This window comes from Cryptomeria japonica, chromosome 10, assembly GCF_030272615.1.
Source record: "Cryptomeria japonica chromosome 10, Sugi_1.0, whole genome shotgun sequence".
In the NCBI taxonomy this organism is placed as follows: domain Eukaryota; kingdom Viridiplantae; phylum Streptophyta; class Pinopsida; order Cupressales; family Cupressaceae; genus Cryptomeria; species Cryptomeria japonica.
This window is the reverse complement of record NC_081414.1, coordinates 520387137-520404379: the sequence shown is the minus strand read 5'-3', so window position 1 is coordinate 520404379 and position 17243 is coordinate 520387137.

The following is a 17243-nucleotide window of genomic DNA, read 5'->3' as shown; positions in this document are numbered from 1 at the left end:
AACTTACTCAATGTCATCTTGCACTTAATCCATCCAATATCAAATCCATCACACATTGGTTTCAAATCAACCCCTTCAATATCAACACAACATCATTGTCTCCAAAGCACCAAATACCTCAACATCTTTCCATCTCGTAGCTCAATGTTAATGAATTAAACAAAAAGCTTATCAATTACCTTTAAGCCCCCAACATAAATCGTGTACCCTCCAAGAGTCCATTAAACTCATGCTTCCAAACATCTTTCAAATCTGTCCCATACCTACAACATGTTCATGATAGTAGCAACTTCCAACTTGTGCAACCTTAGCAACATTAGGCATATGCATTGATTGTGTTACAAATAGAAACCATTAGTTCATTGTTTAAATCAACAAAAATATACCATAAAACACTTATTTTCCACTTTCCTTGAATTATAACAATCTTCATTTAACCTTGGCAAACAAACCAAAACTCACAACCTCTCTATGACTGTCCCAATTGTGACAGTTTTGATAGAGCAATACACTTAGAAATTTCCAACCAGAAAACATTTAGAAGATCACTTTGGTGAGAATGTAGAAAACTAGGTTTCTAAAAAAATTTCCAAAACTCATCAAGATCCAACAGTGTAATTAATATTTATGCCCCCTGTACTAAGACCCATTTTTATTGTCATAAAGACTAGTCTTTTAGTAAGGGTTTCATGAAAGTTTTGAAAGAATCCATTCAAACCTTCTCCACACATCACGTCCAATGCTCAGAATGGATTCAATTTTTTTTTAATCCATCCTATGATCATCCCAAATATGTTTTATAATTTATTTAATTCATTTACATGTTGGCATTATTGGCATTAATTTGTCATTGATGTCAACTGGTTTGGCAATGTCATTGGTAAGTAAGAAGTGGTGACCGGTATAAGAAGAGTAAAACATGTGATAACATCACACATGAGAGTGAGAAGACAAAAGGAAGGCTACAAGTACACATGAATTATGTCTTATACCAGTTTGCAGGCTCACCGATAAGACACAAACTCGGGATGTGCAACCGGTAACAGAGGTAGTTTGTTGGTCATATCGATAAGATGAACTAAACGGGTAGGCAACCTTGGTCAAAAAAGAATGAAAAAATAACATAGGAATCCAAGAAAATGTGGATGTCAACAAGCATGATAGCTGGATGCCAGGTGGAGGTATTGCATAGGTTGGTGGAGTGTGCATTGTTGCAACAATCTATGCGCAGGCTGGCTTTAATAAAGAACCCACAAGTCACAGAGGATGCCACAAGATTGTGGCTCAAGGAAGAAAAGCTAGAAAAGAAACTACACTGATTATGTAAGAAGGTTTGATCTTTGTACCTGATTATATGAAGGGCACAACAAATCCATTAATGGCGAGTGATAGAGAAAAGTAGAAAAACATTGTGCAGACCTCCCGAATTAGAAAATGCATATTGGATTGTGCATCTCTGCAAGTGATTGATCGATGTCATGAAGATCCTATCCCTAGAGAAGAAGATTAAATCAAATCATATTTGGATTGAGTTAAAGAAGGAAAACCTAACATGACAGTGTTTGAATGCATTCTTGGTGGGAATCCACGATTATAAATACATGACATCGAAACAAAAAATGATTGATGTTTGAGGAGGAGAAGAAGATTGAAGAGAGCTAGAGTGCATAGAAGAATGATCTCACTTTGAATTTATTCTAAGTAATTTGCAGAGTAAGTCAATAAGAAAACTGGTGAGAGGTGTTATGCCTAGCATATTTGTTTCCCCATTTAGTCTCCTTGAGTCAAATTATGGCCCCACTTTTTTTTTCTTCTTTTTTGGTTTTACCTCAGAACTCTGGAGTCTCAGAGTCCCAAGGTCCCTTTTTTTGTTTTACCTTGGAACTCCAGAGTCTCGGAGTCCTGAGGTCCCTTTTTGGTTACAACCTCAGAACTTCAGAGTCCTAGAGTCTCAAGGTCTTCCTTGTTGTTCCGACCTCGGAACTCTAGAGTCTCGGAATCATGAGGTCTTCCTTGTTGTTCCGACCTCGGAACTTCGGAGTCCTAGAGTCCCGAGGTGGTTTTGTTTTCCTTTCTGTCAACCTCGGAACCCCGAGACCCCAGAGTCTCGAGATTGTGTTTATGGTTTTTGTACGGAAGGATTCGGGAGGCTATATATAAGAGATAATGAACTTTTTGAGTTCATTTGTTCATTCAGAGCTTTTCCTCCCTAGTCCCAAGTCGTGAACCTCCGAACTCTTGAGCTCTCTTTTGGTGTTTGTTGGATTTTTGATTCACCAGGTAGGTGAATTTTTGTGATGTTTTTTAGATTAGATGTCTTTCTTGTAGTTTAGTTTTTCACGTTTTGGTTTTTGGGCATGCCCTAGTTTCAACCTCCATTCCACCCCAGAACCCCAGATCCTCAGAGTTCCGGGTTTCAACCTCCATTCCACCCTAGAACCCTGAATCCCTAGAGTTTCAAGTTTTGACCTCCATTCCACCATGGAACCTCGGATCCCCGGAGTTTCGAGTTTCAACCTCCATTCCACCCCGGAACCCCGAATCCCCAGAGTTTCAGGTTTCGACCTCCATTCCACCCCCAAACCAGGAGCCCGAAACCCTGGATTCCCAGAGTTCTAGGAGGTTTTATAGATTCCAACTTGGAACCCTGGATCCCCGAAGTTCTGAGCTTTCTTCCTTTGTGCTTACCCCGGGACCCCTAGACCCCAAAGTCCCTAAGTGAATCAAAATTTATGTTTAGTATTGAGGACTGAATTTTTGTGTTTTGCCTACAGGTTCTAGTGGTTAGATGGACTCATCCACCAACAAGAGAGGCAAAGAAATTGACAAACTTCCAGCCACCATGAAATACCAATATCAGGGATAGGTCCATGTTTCAAAGCTAGATGATCAAATCAAATGGGTCACAGACACCAAAGTAGGTCACATAGAAATTGGGGATACTGGAACCCAATTGGATAAACCCAACCTATATGCTCTCCACTGAAGAATCAAGAGGTCTGGTCTAGTGGAAGCTACTATATTCCCACAGTCACTACAAGCACCAGAATTTATAATGACCATCACTCCATTCTACAATCCTGAGACAAGAAAGTGCACTGATGCACAGGAAAAAACTATTATCAACTTGTCTCCGGATATGCTGGGGTTCGTCTTTGGAATCCCAACTAGGGAAGATGCATTCTTACTAACTGAAGAAGTGGCCTTGAAGGCATGGAATGACAAGGTATCAGCTAGCAAAAGACATATTAATACCAACTGGGTGGAAGAAAAAGACAAAAGAAGAGCTCCCCAAGGTTACTCTACAACAAGCAATCACCAAGGAGCCACCAAAGGTTAAGAAGTTGAAGATGATTCATTGCCAGTCAAAAACCAGTTTTGGTGAAGTGATTGCAAATGTGGTGGTTCCATTGTAGGTTGAGGGACAAGCTTCTCCCAAATACCAAGTATCATAGATAAACCTAGGTAAGCAAACCAAGTGGGGAGAATTAGATACCTTGGAGCTAGCCACCAACATTGTCAGAGGGCATATGGAAAAGGAGCACACTTCAAATATGGAGCTTAAGGCATAGCTTGGGTAGCATAAATAGCTCTTGATAGAAATGTGTAAAACTTTGGACTCTTGTAGAACAGACGACCTACCTTGAACCTCATCACTACCAGAGGGAGAGGTAAAGGCAGTACTAGAGGTGAGATGAGTAGCCACGGCCGCCAAATCTTAGACTCAGGTGAATGCAACCAAGATTAGATTGTTTCTACAGAATACAATGGAAATATACCATAAGACGGTATAGGCAAGTGGAGCTTTGGCAATATATTCCACACAATGGGAGCAGAAGGAGAACAACTTTAATAAATAGCTCTGAATTTTGAAAAAGATACTACAGTAAGGAGAAGAGCTGATAGTAAAAGAAGACCTCTTAGGAGGAGATAGTTTGTAGAATTTATAGTCCTACATATACATTTTGGAGCTGAAAATTATATGATCAAGGATTTGGCACTCTACATAAAAAATTATGAGGGCATCTACCTTCGGTGCCTTGATCATCAAGAAGCTCATAATATGATTGAGGAATTTCATGGGAAATATGGTACTGGTCATGGATCAGCAGATGCCACTGCACATCAAATTTTAAAGGCTAAATATTATTGGCCTAGCATATTTAAGGATACTCATGAACATGTCTGAAATTATCATACATGCCAAATTGTAGCCTCCAGAGAAAGAAATCCTGCTATGCCTCTCCAACCAGTGTTTGAGGTAAGACCTTTTGCTCAATGGGCCCTGGATTTTGTAGGAGTTATTAACCCTAATTCATCTGCAGGGCATAAGTTTATTCTTACAACAACAGATTATTGTACCCGGTGGATAGAAGCCATTCCCTACTGCAATGCTATTGCTGAGGTAGTCCTGAAATTTATTGAAGAGCATATCGTCACCAGGTTTGGTATGTTGTTCACTTTGGTATGTGATAATGCTCCTGCTTTTACTTCTACACAGTTGATGCAATGGTCATACCAATATAAAGTGATATTGAAATTTTCATCCAACTATTACCCACAAGGTAATGGGGTAGTTGAATCCACAAACAAGAACATCCTCGATGTCATCAAGTAGCTACTCAAGAAAAACCCCAGGGATTGGCATAATCAATTGAGATATGCCCTATGGGTTGATCGAACCAGAATAAAAGATGCGTTGGGAACTTCTCCATACTACCTTGTCTATGGCCAGACCCCTATTTTCCCAATTAACTTGCAAATACCAGTCCTCCAATTGATGAAAGAACTTGACATTGATGATCAGGTAGAGGTTCACCTCTTAAACTTATTAAGACTTGATGAAAAAATAATTAATATGCTACAACACTTTGCCAAGCATCAAGCCATGGTTAAGCAATGGTTTGATAAAATAACCAAGGTGAAAGCTTTTTAGATCTTTGACCTAGTCCTGTTATGGGACAAGGCCAAGGAAAAGAAAGGTGATCATCACAAATTTGAAAGGTTGTGGCTAGGTCCTTACCAGATAGCTGAAATTCTAGGTGAGAACACTTTTAGGTTGAGCTCATTAACTAGAGAACTTGTACCATTGCCTATCAATGGTCAGTTCCTCAAGCACTACTTTGATTAAATCCTCAATAAAGCTTGACCTGTTGTATATAGTAGTTAGTTGTTTTCTTTTTGGTGGTGCTTTTTTTTTTTTTTTTTTTTTTGGGCCTTGTTGTGTGTTTTCCCCTTTTGTTTTTGTTTTCTTTGCTTGTTTGGTCTTTTGTTTGTTGGGTCGGGGTATATGTTTTGCTCTTGAAGTTTCTAAAAGGAAGTAGGTATCCTTTGTATAACATCTTGCTAAATTCTGAGAGACTTCGACTCTGTGCTATTTATGATTTCATTGTCCCTTGGTTGAGTTTGAAACCTTTGTCTATACTAGTTCAAAGTGGTATATAATCATTTAAATATGATACAAGTTTTGAATTTCAATTTGGAAAAGGCTAGCTTGATAAAATCAGCACTAACGTCACATTAAGATACATCAGAAAGGTTTTGTGACATAAGCAAATAAACCAGGTGTCAAGTGAAAAATCCAAAGTCAAGGCGTTTCATGTTATCCACCATGGCTCCTAACCTAGTTATCGAACTTTAATGTTTGAAAGTTGCTTGAAAGATTATTGAAGAAAGAAGTCATTCTCTATATCCTACGATATTAAAAAAAAAAGAAGAGAGAAAAAAAAAGAGAGAGAAATGATCCTCTTAAGCAACTCAAATGGGTGTTTCAAGTAACCTCCCCCAGGGCTATGGACGCTTGGCTGGCAGTGGAGCACTACTTGATGGAGGCCAGAGGTATCTCTATCAGGACTATAGATGCCTGACTAGAAGAAGAGCTATGCCCAGGATAACCTTGCATGAAACACTATTAATGACTTCACCTATGTAACTATCTACATTATTGAAATGATGGAGTAATAAATCATACGCACACACTTAAGAGTTGATCATGTCTATTTCTCATCTTGGTTGTTTGTTCAAATCACTTATTCATCTTAAATTCTTATACATCCTTTTGAATGATAATAGCCTCATGTATCGAGTTAACCAGAGATTCTGAAATTCTAAATTGCCTATAGTCATTTTTCCCAAACAGTCACCATTTGTTATGCCTAGCATATCTGTTTCCCCATTTAGTCGCCTTGAGTCAAAATATGACCTCCCTTTTCTTTTTCTTCTTTTTTGGTTTTACCTCGGGACTCCAAAGTCCCGAAGTCTTGAGGTCCCTTTTTTTGTTTTACCTTAGAACTCTGGAGTCTCAGAGTCCCGAGGTCCCTTTTTGGTTTCGACCTCAGAACTCCAAAGTCTCAAAGTCCTGAGGTCTTCCTTGTTGTTTGAACCTCAGGACTCCGGAGTCCCGGAGTCCTGAGGTCTTCCTTCTTGTTCCAAACTTGGAACTCTGGAGTCCCGGAATCCTGAGGTCTTTCTTGTTGTTCCGACCTTAGAATTCCAAAGTCCCGAGGTCTTGGGTCTTTTGGACTCAGAACTCTAGAGTCTCGAAGTCACGAGGTGGTTTTGTTTTCCTTTCTGTCAACCTCAAAACCTCGGAAACTTGAAGTCCTGGGATCATGTTTATGGTTTTTGTACGGAAGGATTCGGGAGGCTATATATAAGAGAAAATGAAATTTTTGAGTTCATTTGTGCATTCAGAGCTTTTCCTTCCTAGTCCCTAGTCGCGAACCTTCGGACTCCCAAGCTCTCTGTTGATGTTTGTTGGATTTTCGATTGACCAGGTAGGTGAATTTTTGTGATGTTTTTTAGATTAGATGTCTTTCTTATAGTTTTTTTTTTTGCATTTTGGTTTTTGGGCATGCCCTAGTTTCGACCTCCATTCCACCTCAAATCCCCAGAGTTCCGGGTTTCGACCTCCATTCCACCCTGAAACCCCAGATCCTGGATTTTGGGGTTTTGACCTCCATTCCACCCTGGAAACCCAGATCCCTGGAGTTTCGGGTTTTGACATCCATTCCACCCCCAAACTAGGAGCCCGAAACCCCGGATCCCTAGAGTTCCAGGAGGTTTTATAGACTCCAACTTGGAACCCCAGATCCCCGGAGTTCCGAGCCTTCTTCCTTTGTGCTTACCCTAGGACCTCGGGACCCTGAAGTCCCGAAGTGAATTAAAATTTATGTTTTGCTTGCATGTTCTAGTGGTTAGATGGACTCATCTGCCAACAAGAGAGGCAAAGAGATTGACAAACTTCTAGCCACCATGAAATATCAATATCAGGGATAGGTCCATGTTTGAAAGTTGGATGATCAAATCAAATGGGTCACGAACACCAAAGTAGGTCACATAGAAATTGGGGATATTGGAACCCAATTGGATAACCCAACCTAGATGCTCTCTACCGAAGAATCAAGAGGTCTAGTCTAGTGGAAGCTACTGTATTCCCACAATCGCTACAAGCACTAGAATTTATAATTACCATCGCTCCATCCTACAATCTTGAGACCAGAAAGTGCACTGATGCATAGGGAAAAATTGTTATCGACTTGTCTTCGGATATGCTGGGGTTCATCTTTGGAATCCCAACTAGGGAAGAGACATTCTTACTAACTGAAGAAGAGGCCTTGAAGGCATGGAACGATAAGGTATCGGCTAGCAAAAGACACATGAATAACAACTAGCTGGAAGAAAAAGAGAAAAGAAGAGCTCCCCAAGGTTACTCTACAACAAGAAATCACCAAGGAACCACCAAAGGTTAAGAAGCTGAAGACAGTTCATCACCTATCAAAAACTAGTTCTGGTGAAGTGATTGCAGATGTGGTGGTTCCATTGAAAGTCAAGGGACAAGCTTCTCCCAAATACCAAGTATCACAGATAAACCTAGGTAAGAAAACCAAGTGGGGAGAACTAGATACCTTGGAGCTAGCCACCAGTGTTGTCAGAGGGCACGTGGAAAAGGAGGACACTTGAAATATGGGGCTTAAGGTGCAGCTTGGGCAGTATAAACAACTCTTGATAGAAATGTGTAAACCTTTGGACTCTTGTAGAATGGACAACCTACCTTCAACCTCATCACTGCCAAAGGAAGAGGTAAAGGTATTATTGGAGGTGAGATGAGTAGTTGTGGCCACCAAATCTTGGACTTAGGTGAATGCAACCAAGATTAGATTGTTTCTACAGAATACAATGGAAATATACCATAAGGCGGTACAGGCAGGTGGAGCTTTGGCAACCTGTTCCACATAATGGGAGTGGAAGGAGAACACCTTAAATAAACAACTCCAAATTTTGAAAAGGATACTACGGTTAGGAGAAGAGTTGATGGTAAAAGAAGACCTCTCAGGAGGAGATACTTGTGAGAATTTACAGTCCTACATATACATTTTGGAGCTAAAAATAGAGATGTATCAATAGTATATCAAGGAGATGACTAATATTCGAGCCCCTCTCCTCAGGGAGATTTTTTCATATGAGAATTTTGTGATGAATATAATAGGGCCTTTTGGCCTTAGAATAGCTGATACTGGAATAATGGAGCAGCAACAACTTTTGAATCAATGGGATGCATATGAGGCACAAAACCTAGGACCTACCACCCAGTTCGATGCCACCCTTATGGATAGATACACACAGCTGATTACTCAGTGTCAAGAGGTGGCAAATACAATAAAGGAGTTAGAGGAACAAGGAGTACATGCAGATGAGACTTTGAAGAAATATAAATTTAGAACTAAGCATGTAGCCAATCTGCCAGTCCAAGCAGTTGCATGCATAATTGAAAATTATAAGGCTTTTACCAAGAAATAAAGAGTTAGGCACACAATTGGTAAAGATAGCAAAGCTTTTTCTTGATAAAAAAAAAACAAAACTGCTCCTCCTACTCAAGTCCCAATTTTGAAAGAAATCCTGCATGATTACAAAAATGTGGCTCACCCAGCATGGTCTTCGTAGTGCTTGTGTAGCATCCATTTTGTAGTTGTTAAGTGGAGTATCCAGGCAGAAACTTGCAAGTTAACTGCGACTCTTAATTTTAGTTGTTAATTTAGGGTAGAGTTATTTCCAAAATAATAGGGTGAAGAGCTTCTATAAATTGAGAAGTTGGATTCATTTGTAAGGGTCCCAAATTGATGATTTGTGGCCCACTTAGATATTTTTAGAGTATTTTGCAGATTGTTAAGAAGGTTGAGTTATTTTTATTATATAGTCATGGAGATTAATATGAAAAGCAGCTTGTAGATTGCCTGATCTACATTTATATTCTACCAAATTGTTCTGTGTAATCGGTAATGTCTATTATTTTGAGTTACCAACATGGTAATCTTTATGCCTATCATGTTATGAATCATATTGCGCATGTCAGTGGTGTATGAGAATTACTGTGATAGGCCATATTATTGATGATTCTATGTCCACAGATTTGTGAAATTGATGATTTTGCAGGTATTATGGAAGTCCGTTGTTGAATGCTAACTTGGATAATATCTGATAATTGCTCGAATTGCAAGGAACTAATTGAATAGTTTATTAAGTTGTCATTGTGTTGATCTTTATTATTATTTTCTTGTTTCCCTTACACTTCGCATTTTATTTCCCTAGAGAATTTTAAATCATAAAATACAAAAAAAGAGAGGAAGTGCAATTGTTCGTTAACCAACGAGATTTAGCTCTAACCAGCAGGCCCCTTTACAGGTATAACCACATCAACCATTGAGCTATTCATCACCGTCAAGACCCGACTATAGAGACCTTGGGGTAGTGAGTTCTTCCAAACTTGTTACTTTTAAGGAGAGGTGGTGAGTGTTTGCATAAACTACCTGACTATTGGTGGGTGTGTCAAAACACATGTCAACAAGAGGGTTTAACTGATAGTGATTGAGTACCAGTATAACTGCAACACGTCCAATAGTTGAGAAAATGGGTAAGGTGTGATAGAGAAAGGTGGCATCCAAGTGAGACACAATGAGTTGTGAGACTATGAGAGAGAGAGAAGAGAGGCCAAGAATCAGAGAGAGTGATCTCATAATTGGTAGTGTGAGTTCCAGTAGAGAAGAAAATATTGTTAACCGCTAGTAACCTATTTGATCAAGAGTTGCAAAACTCATTTGCAACAAGAAGCTATAATAGTATCTGAATTGTATTTCAATATACATCACCAAGTTGGAGCTTGGTGCAGGGGTTGGTACCCTAAAGTTTGTAAAATAGTGTTTCACTTGTGAGGCTAGATTGGAGCAGTATTCTCCAGCAGGGTATGTGCACAAAGATGGTGGTCAGAAAAGTAGACACCACGCAAAAAAAACATGGAAAAACAAGCATCGCGTATGCAGTTTTAAAATTTAAAATTCTTGCATACACGCTTAGGTGTTTTCTTCCCGAGCCTAGAGAAGACAATGCGTACATGGTGATTTTAGGAAAATGAGTGCCTACGTGCTATGCCTAGGAAAATGAGTGCGTACACACTAATAATCCAAATATAACTGCGTACACGGTGCCTGGTAAAAAAAGTTTTTAAAAAAAAATTGGGTCTCATTTACTCGTGAATAGCCCATTTTTTACTTCATTTTTTTTTCATTTCCTCTCCTAAACCACGAATGGGGTGCTAGATTTGTCCTCCAAGCTATGGATCAAGGTTAGTTTTTGTTTCTTTTTGTCTTTATTTCCCATTTGTTCAATTTGTTTTACATTTTGAATTTAATTTCATTAATTTTCATTAGGCTTTTTCATTTTTTGTTTCAAAAATCAGATTCTTCTAATCCAGAACAAGAACAACCAAATGCATCTCTTGAAAACCCACAAGAACAACCAAATGCACCTCTTGAAAACACACAAGAACAACCCCCAATTCCTCCTTCTGACCACAAACCCGAAACACAGGAGCAATTAATTAATTAGTTAGGACAAAATACATCTAAAATCAATAGACTAATTGTTAAATTAAAAACTTCTAAACTTGAGCATTATCAATCCCTCACCACTAGCCTAGAAACATTAGCTAGTGGTGCCATAGTTGGTTCCACACAAATTACCAAATGGGGAAGATTTAGGGATAGGTGTCGTCAATTCTATGCCGATGGGCTATCATACGATGGAGTAAAAAACAAAAATATTACTAAAAAACAAATATGTGCCCTTTTCATTGATCCCAAAATTGGTGTACCAATGTGCAGAAGAAGAATCTTTTTTGGTAGAGGTGGTGGATGGTCTTTGATGACCCACCTTATAATAATTATGAGGTGCCATTATATTTTTGAGAAAAGTATATTGTGAGTTTGTGCTTAATGTGCACCCAAACTATTTTGACATGAGAGAGTTCCATGGTAGAGGTGGCTCTACCCAAGATAGACCTGGAGCCCATAGGCGATTACCCGCGGAGAGTTGCCACCCCCTAGCACACAAACCCAAGGTGCATACGCCTATCCTAGTAGAGCTGAAAGAGTTGATGGACCTATAGACTCTTTAGTTGGCCACATCATTGATTGGTGCCATCATCCAGCATGGGACGTCATTAGCACACCCTATTGTATTGGATGATGAGCCATTAGGTGGTGACAGAGAGCCCATCCAGCATATGTGTATCAGTTGCTCGGGGATATGCTCAGGGATAGATGATGCAGCTGGTGCAGATGGATATTTTGTATTTGTTGTATTTTTTGGTTGTCCTTTTATAAATTTAAATGAATATTTGCATATGTAATCCACAATATGAATATAAACAACAAAAATATATGATATAAAACATTGCAATCATGGAATATGATTTGATAAAATTTCTAAAATGTTGAATTAACCCTACAAAACTCCTTGTATTCAGTTCATTATTGTGTATTCATTGTATTTGGTGGCTGCCCTTTTATAAATTTAAATGAATATTTGCATATATAATCAACAATATGAATATAAACAACAAAAATTGACAATATGAATATAAACAACAATATGTGTTTGGTGCGAGAGAACCCTCATGCTCACAATGGTCAAATTTTGTTCATCGTGTGCACAAACCGACATCACGAGCATGTTTGGGTGGGCAGTTTTACGCTAGGCATGCCCCTGTTCTGCATCCCAAAGCACTAGAACGTCGAGAGTCATACTATACCGATGCAATCTCTCGACTGCCCCTAGTCCAAAAAATTATCAAATTTGACAGACTATTTCTTCAAATCCAAGACACATATAGTTGATCTATTTGAACCCATGGGGTTGTGTGAGGATCCTCTACAATGGCCTCTCTTGGGTTTTGACGAGTCGGGGCCATTTTCAATTGGTAGCATTTTTTTGCCTACTGCAAAAACCGTTAGCTGCATGCAATGAAAAGTTGTCAGATTGGCTAGAATTGATTTGGTTCATCGTGTGCAAAAACCTACATTGTGAGTGTTTCTAGGTGGGAAGGTTTATGCTAGGCATGCCCCTTGTTGTATATCCCAAAGCACCAGAACATTGAGAGTCATACCATACCTGTGCGATCTCTTAAGTGCCCTGAGTCCAAAATATTGTCAAAAGTTGATGGACTATTTCTTCAAATCCAGAACATATATGGTTGATCTATTTGAACCCATCGGGTCATGTGAGGCTCCTCTATAATGGCTTGTCTATGTTTTTGACGACTCAGAGCCATTTTCAATTGGTAGCATTTTTTTGCCTGCTGTAAAAGTCGTCAGTTGCATGCAATGCAAAGTTGTAGGATTGGATAGAATTGATTTGATTTATCGTGTGCACAAACCAATGTCACGAGAACATCTAGGTGGGTATTTTTACACTAGGAATGCCCCTATCATACATCCCAAAGCACCAGAACATCGAGAGTCATACCGTACCGGGACGATCTCTCAAGTGCCATGAGTCCAAAAAATTGCCAAAATTTGATGGACTGTTTCTTCCAATCCAGGACACATATGGTCAAACCGCTTGAACCTGTGGGGTTGCGTGAGGCTCCTATATAATTTCCTATCTCATTTTTTTATGACTCGGAGCCATTTTCAATTGGTAGCATTTTTTCGCTTGCTGCAAAAGTTGTCAATTGCATGCAATGCAAAGTTGCAGGATTGGCTAGAATTGATTTGGTTCGTCGTGTGCACAAACCGACATCATGAGCGTGTCTAGGTGGGTATTTTTTACACTAGGTATGCCCTTGTTGTGCATCCCAAAGCACCAAAGTTTTGAGTGTCATAACCTACCGATGCAATGTATAAGCTGCTTGACAACTTTTTTGACAATTTTTTTGACAACAATGACAATTTTTGCTCAAATTGTATCTAGTCTTAATCTATGATCCCTATGACCTGATAATGACTCAAATAATTTTCCATGATTATACAAGAATCAGGAATGCTCATGATTGACCATGGACACATTACATATACTCAATACATAGTCACAAAACATTGACACATAAAATAGTCACAAAACATTGTCACATATTATTCAAAAATTTGCCTCTAAATATGGTCAAATCAACTATTGGCTATTTGATTATACAAAAAATTGTCTTACAAATCATATGATGGGATTTTATACAAAATTTGGCATTACAATATGTGCGATTTAACTCATCGCCATTTTAATATACAAATCATCTCATGGGCTTTTATACAAAATTTGGCATTACAATATGTGCGATTCAGTGCATCGCTATTTTAATATACAAAATTTGGCATGTACATATGTACAAATCAGCTCATTGTCATTTAAATATACAAAATTATGCCCCTAAACATGTAAAAATCAGCTCATGGGCATTTATATATACAAAAACCGAATGTAGAACAATTCTTCGATGATTTATACAAAATTCTCAAAATCATTCTACTCTAAACCATAGAATCAATCAAGTAAGTCTTCAGGATCGGCTTTAACCTGTATTGTGTCAAGTATTGCTTCATGGTCAGATTCATGAATGTTCCATAAAATATTGTTATGAGGTCTACTGCGATACTTCACCAAATGAATATTTGTTGCAACAACAAGGTTAGAGAAATGAAGAATATGTCTATGTGTTTCAAAGTCCTCGAACAACCAAACATCATAATTCTTGATAGAGTATCTCCAAAGCCATGTTCCTATCATGACAACAAACCCTATTGGGTACTCAATACCCTCTCTATCAATGATTGTGGTTGTCAATTTTCTTTTAGGCTCAACACAATGCCACAAATAGTAATATGTTCCTTCTTCATTGTTCTCTTCTACAACAACTGTATACACGTGACTTGCATTTTATAAAGTGTTAGTTAATATCAAAAATAAAGTATGATGTACAACAAAATGAACCAAAAAGAATACTTGCAAAAAATTAACTCAAAAAATCACCTGAATCCACTAGGTCAGATACATGGTCAAAATCCACTGATGTCTCCATCTGGCTCAATTGTAGTGCTTTGGGAATTTGATATGAATCAATGGGAACCAATGGTCTACAAGACCATTTGTCTCATATAAATTACTAGTGAACTTGAATCTGAACTCATAAATGAGTGCATGTCACTCGATCCTACAACTATACAATAATCTAGATAGTTTTCAATGTTAGATTCAGTGATCAACCAAAAATATCTATGAACCATTGACATAATGGGATTACCTAGACCCATCATAGACTTACACTATCGCACAATTGTTTCTGCATCTATCAACTTAGCACCACCTTCGTACTTCAATTCTTCCCTAGCTAGGGCTCTTTTCACACATGATCATGCACCATCGTGCTCTCCCTTACCATGTCCAGCCTCAGTGAAATTCCAAAAATGTTGTACACTGCTTGTCATATGCATCCTTGTCAACCAATAAAACATCCTTTCTTTCTTGAATTGTGTGGTGCAATTATCTGACCATATTAAGTGTCGGTTGTATCGTATGTTTCTTTCCCTTAAACTATCATAGAAAAATTTAAAGTATCCTTGTACAAACTTTGATGAATGAGTATGATCATCACTTATGCAGAATTGATACTCTCTTACAACCTTTCTATCCTCCTCTATGCTATCATCTACATGCATGAATGCTATGTGTACAAAAATAGAAACTTGTGTAGAGTGATAATACATGGATTACACTTCATTTTGAGGTTGTAGTGTATAATTTTCAGCAAAATTAACGATAGAGACAATGGTACCAAGAGGAAATGTATCCTTACATAACTCGAATTGCTAATCTAACCATCGAGCTCTATGTGTATGCATTATGTACTCATAAACTAGTTTCTCTTGAAATATTTTCATAAATTGAACTACACATATATCATTTTTCACTATCTCACATCTCTTCAAATCTTTTCCATCTTTAACTCCATATGTGATTGTCTTGTATTTTCCAAAAGAAACTAGTTTCATACCAATTTCATGTGTGCTCTCCAAATGTACGCATCTTGGTAAACATTACAAACCACCACATATAGCACAAGAACCTTCCAAACAAGGCATCTTATAATAAATGCAACCATCATGTCTATTACATAGCACACTTGAAATAAATTCTCTTATCAACTTAGGAGGTGCTTGTATATTACATTCATGCAAAACATCGTTAGTGTGCAAAGTACAACATAAATGATGAAAAATGTAATAATGCATGAAAAATTACATATGCATCCTACAACAACACGTGGTGCGTACTTGATTAATCTTAATATAAAAAGGTTTTTCCATTTCAAAAAATGTTTGAGAAATTCTTATTTGAGGAAACTTTTGAAGGAATCTTTCATAAAATTTAGTTTGAGTCATATCCAAATAGTGTTTGGCATGTGGCTCATGATTTGTAGACCCAATTCACTTTCTAACAAAATCTCTTTGGTTGGGAGAAACTCTTGTGTTGTCATGCCAAAAAATTTCAATTAATGTTTTTAGTGCATCAACAACAACCTTGTCTTTGCATGGTAGTCTACTCGAGAATGCCCAAAGAGAATTATTGTTAGGTTCCTCTATTTTTTCCTGCCTCTTTAATTCTTTACTTAATGTTGTTCTACTAATGTTTAATGACTTACTTGTTTTGCTTATCGAACGATCTTTTTTTATTTTCTTTCTCATTATGGTTGATGTAAGGACACGTCAAGTAGCATTAGAATCTTTAGTACGTGATTTTGAACCAATAGCTTGATATGTATCAAATAGATTTCTCACAATAGTTCTTTCACTGTTACTTTAGGATGATCTTAGGCCTAGAATTTTCATTCTCTCTCTAAAACTCAAATTTTTAATCATTTGAACAATTAATTGACATCTTGTGGTTTGATTTAAGTTATTAAAATATTTTTGCCATATTATTTTAACCATTCTCCTACAAGTCTGTTCATTCATTTTATTGGGAATTGACTTCAATATATTTTCATCAATGTCAATTAGATACTTTGGTTTCCTACGAATGATTCTAGGAGGTGTTAACATCGGTGCATTATGTACATTCAATTCATCAAGTAGAGAAGGTGTAATATGTTCATCATTTAATTGATTATTCAATGCACTATCTTCTTCAATTGCATTAGGTTCAAATGGTAAATCAAATGTCTCTTCTTCAATTGCATAAGGTGCATAATATTCATTTGGTAAATCGAATTGAGATGTTGAGGATGACATACCTTCTTCTCCCATTGTTCTTATGTCACGCAATTTCTTCATACGCTACCTTTGTCTTTCCTTTTGAGCCTCTCGTTGTTCCATCATTCCTCGCTTGTTCTTTCCCATGGTTGATATCGGTTGTCCTAAATAGAATCATATTACATATATATGTAAACAAAAGTTCATAAACAAACAAATAACCATAAATATGCATCTTATCACTATTTTTTGGAATCAAACTATTAAAAAATCACAATACTATTGACAAAAACTAATAAGAACAACAATTCAATCATTTGAAATCATGCAATAGCAAAAAAATTCACTTACTTCTATGTATAAAATAGTGATAGAAGTGCAGATACAGTTCCAGTGGGGCCCTTCAATGACCTCAAAAACTTCTTTTGAGGCCATTGAGGCTCTTGGGCAACTAAAACTATGTCTATAAACCATGTACGTGCTACATTAATAACCGTGTACGTGTTGTTAGTCCATTAAATGTTGACAATCCCAATGGTATTATTTTTTCCTATTTTGAACTAATAATTAGTGCATACGCACTCCTAAACCTAAAAAAATATCATAGGGTAATGAATAATGGGCTTAGTACAAGTAATAAGTACTGTGTACGTGCTCCTTTTCCTTAAAAAAGTTATGGTAGGGTAGTGAACTAATAGTTTTAGTACCCCATACATACTATTGGTAGAG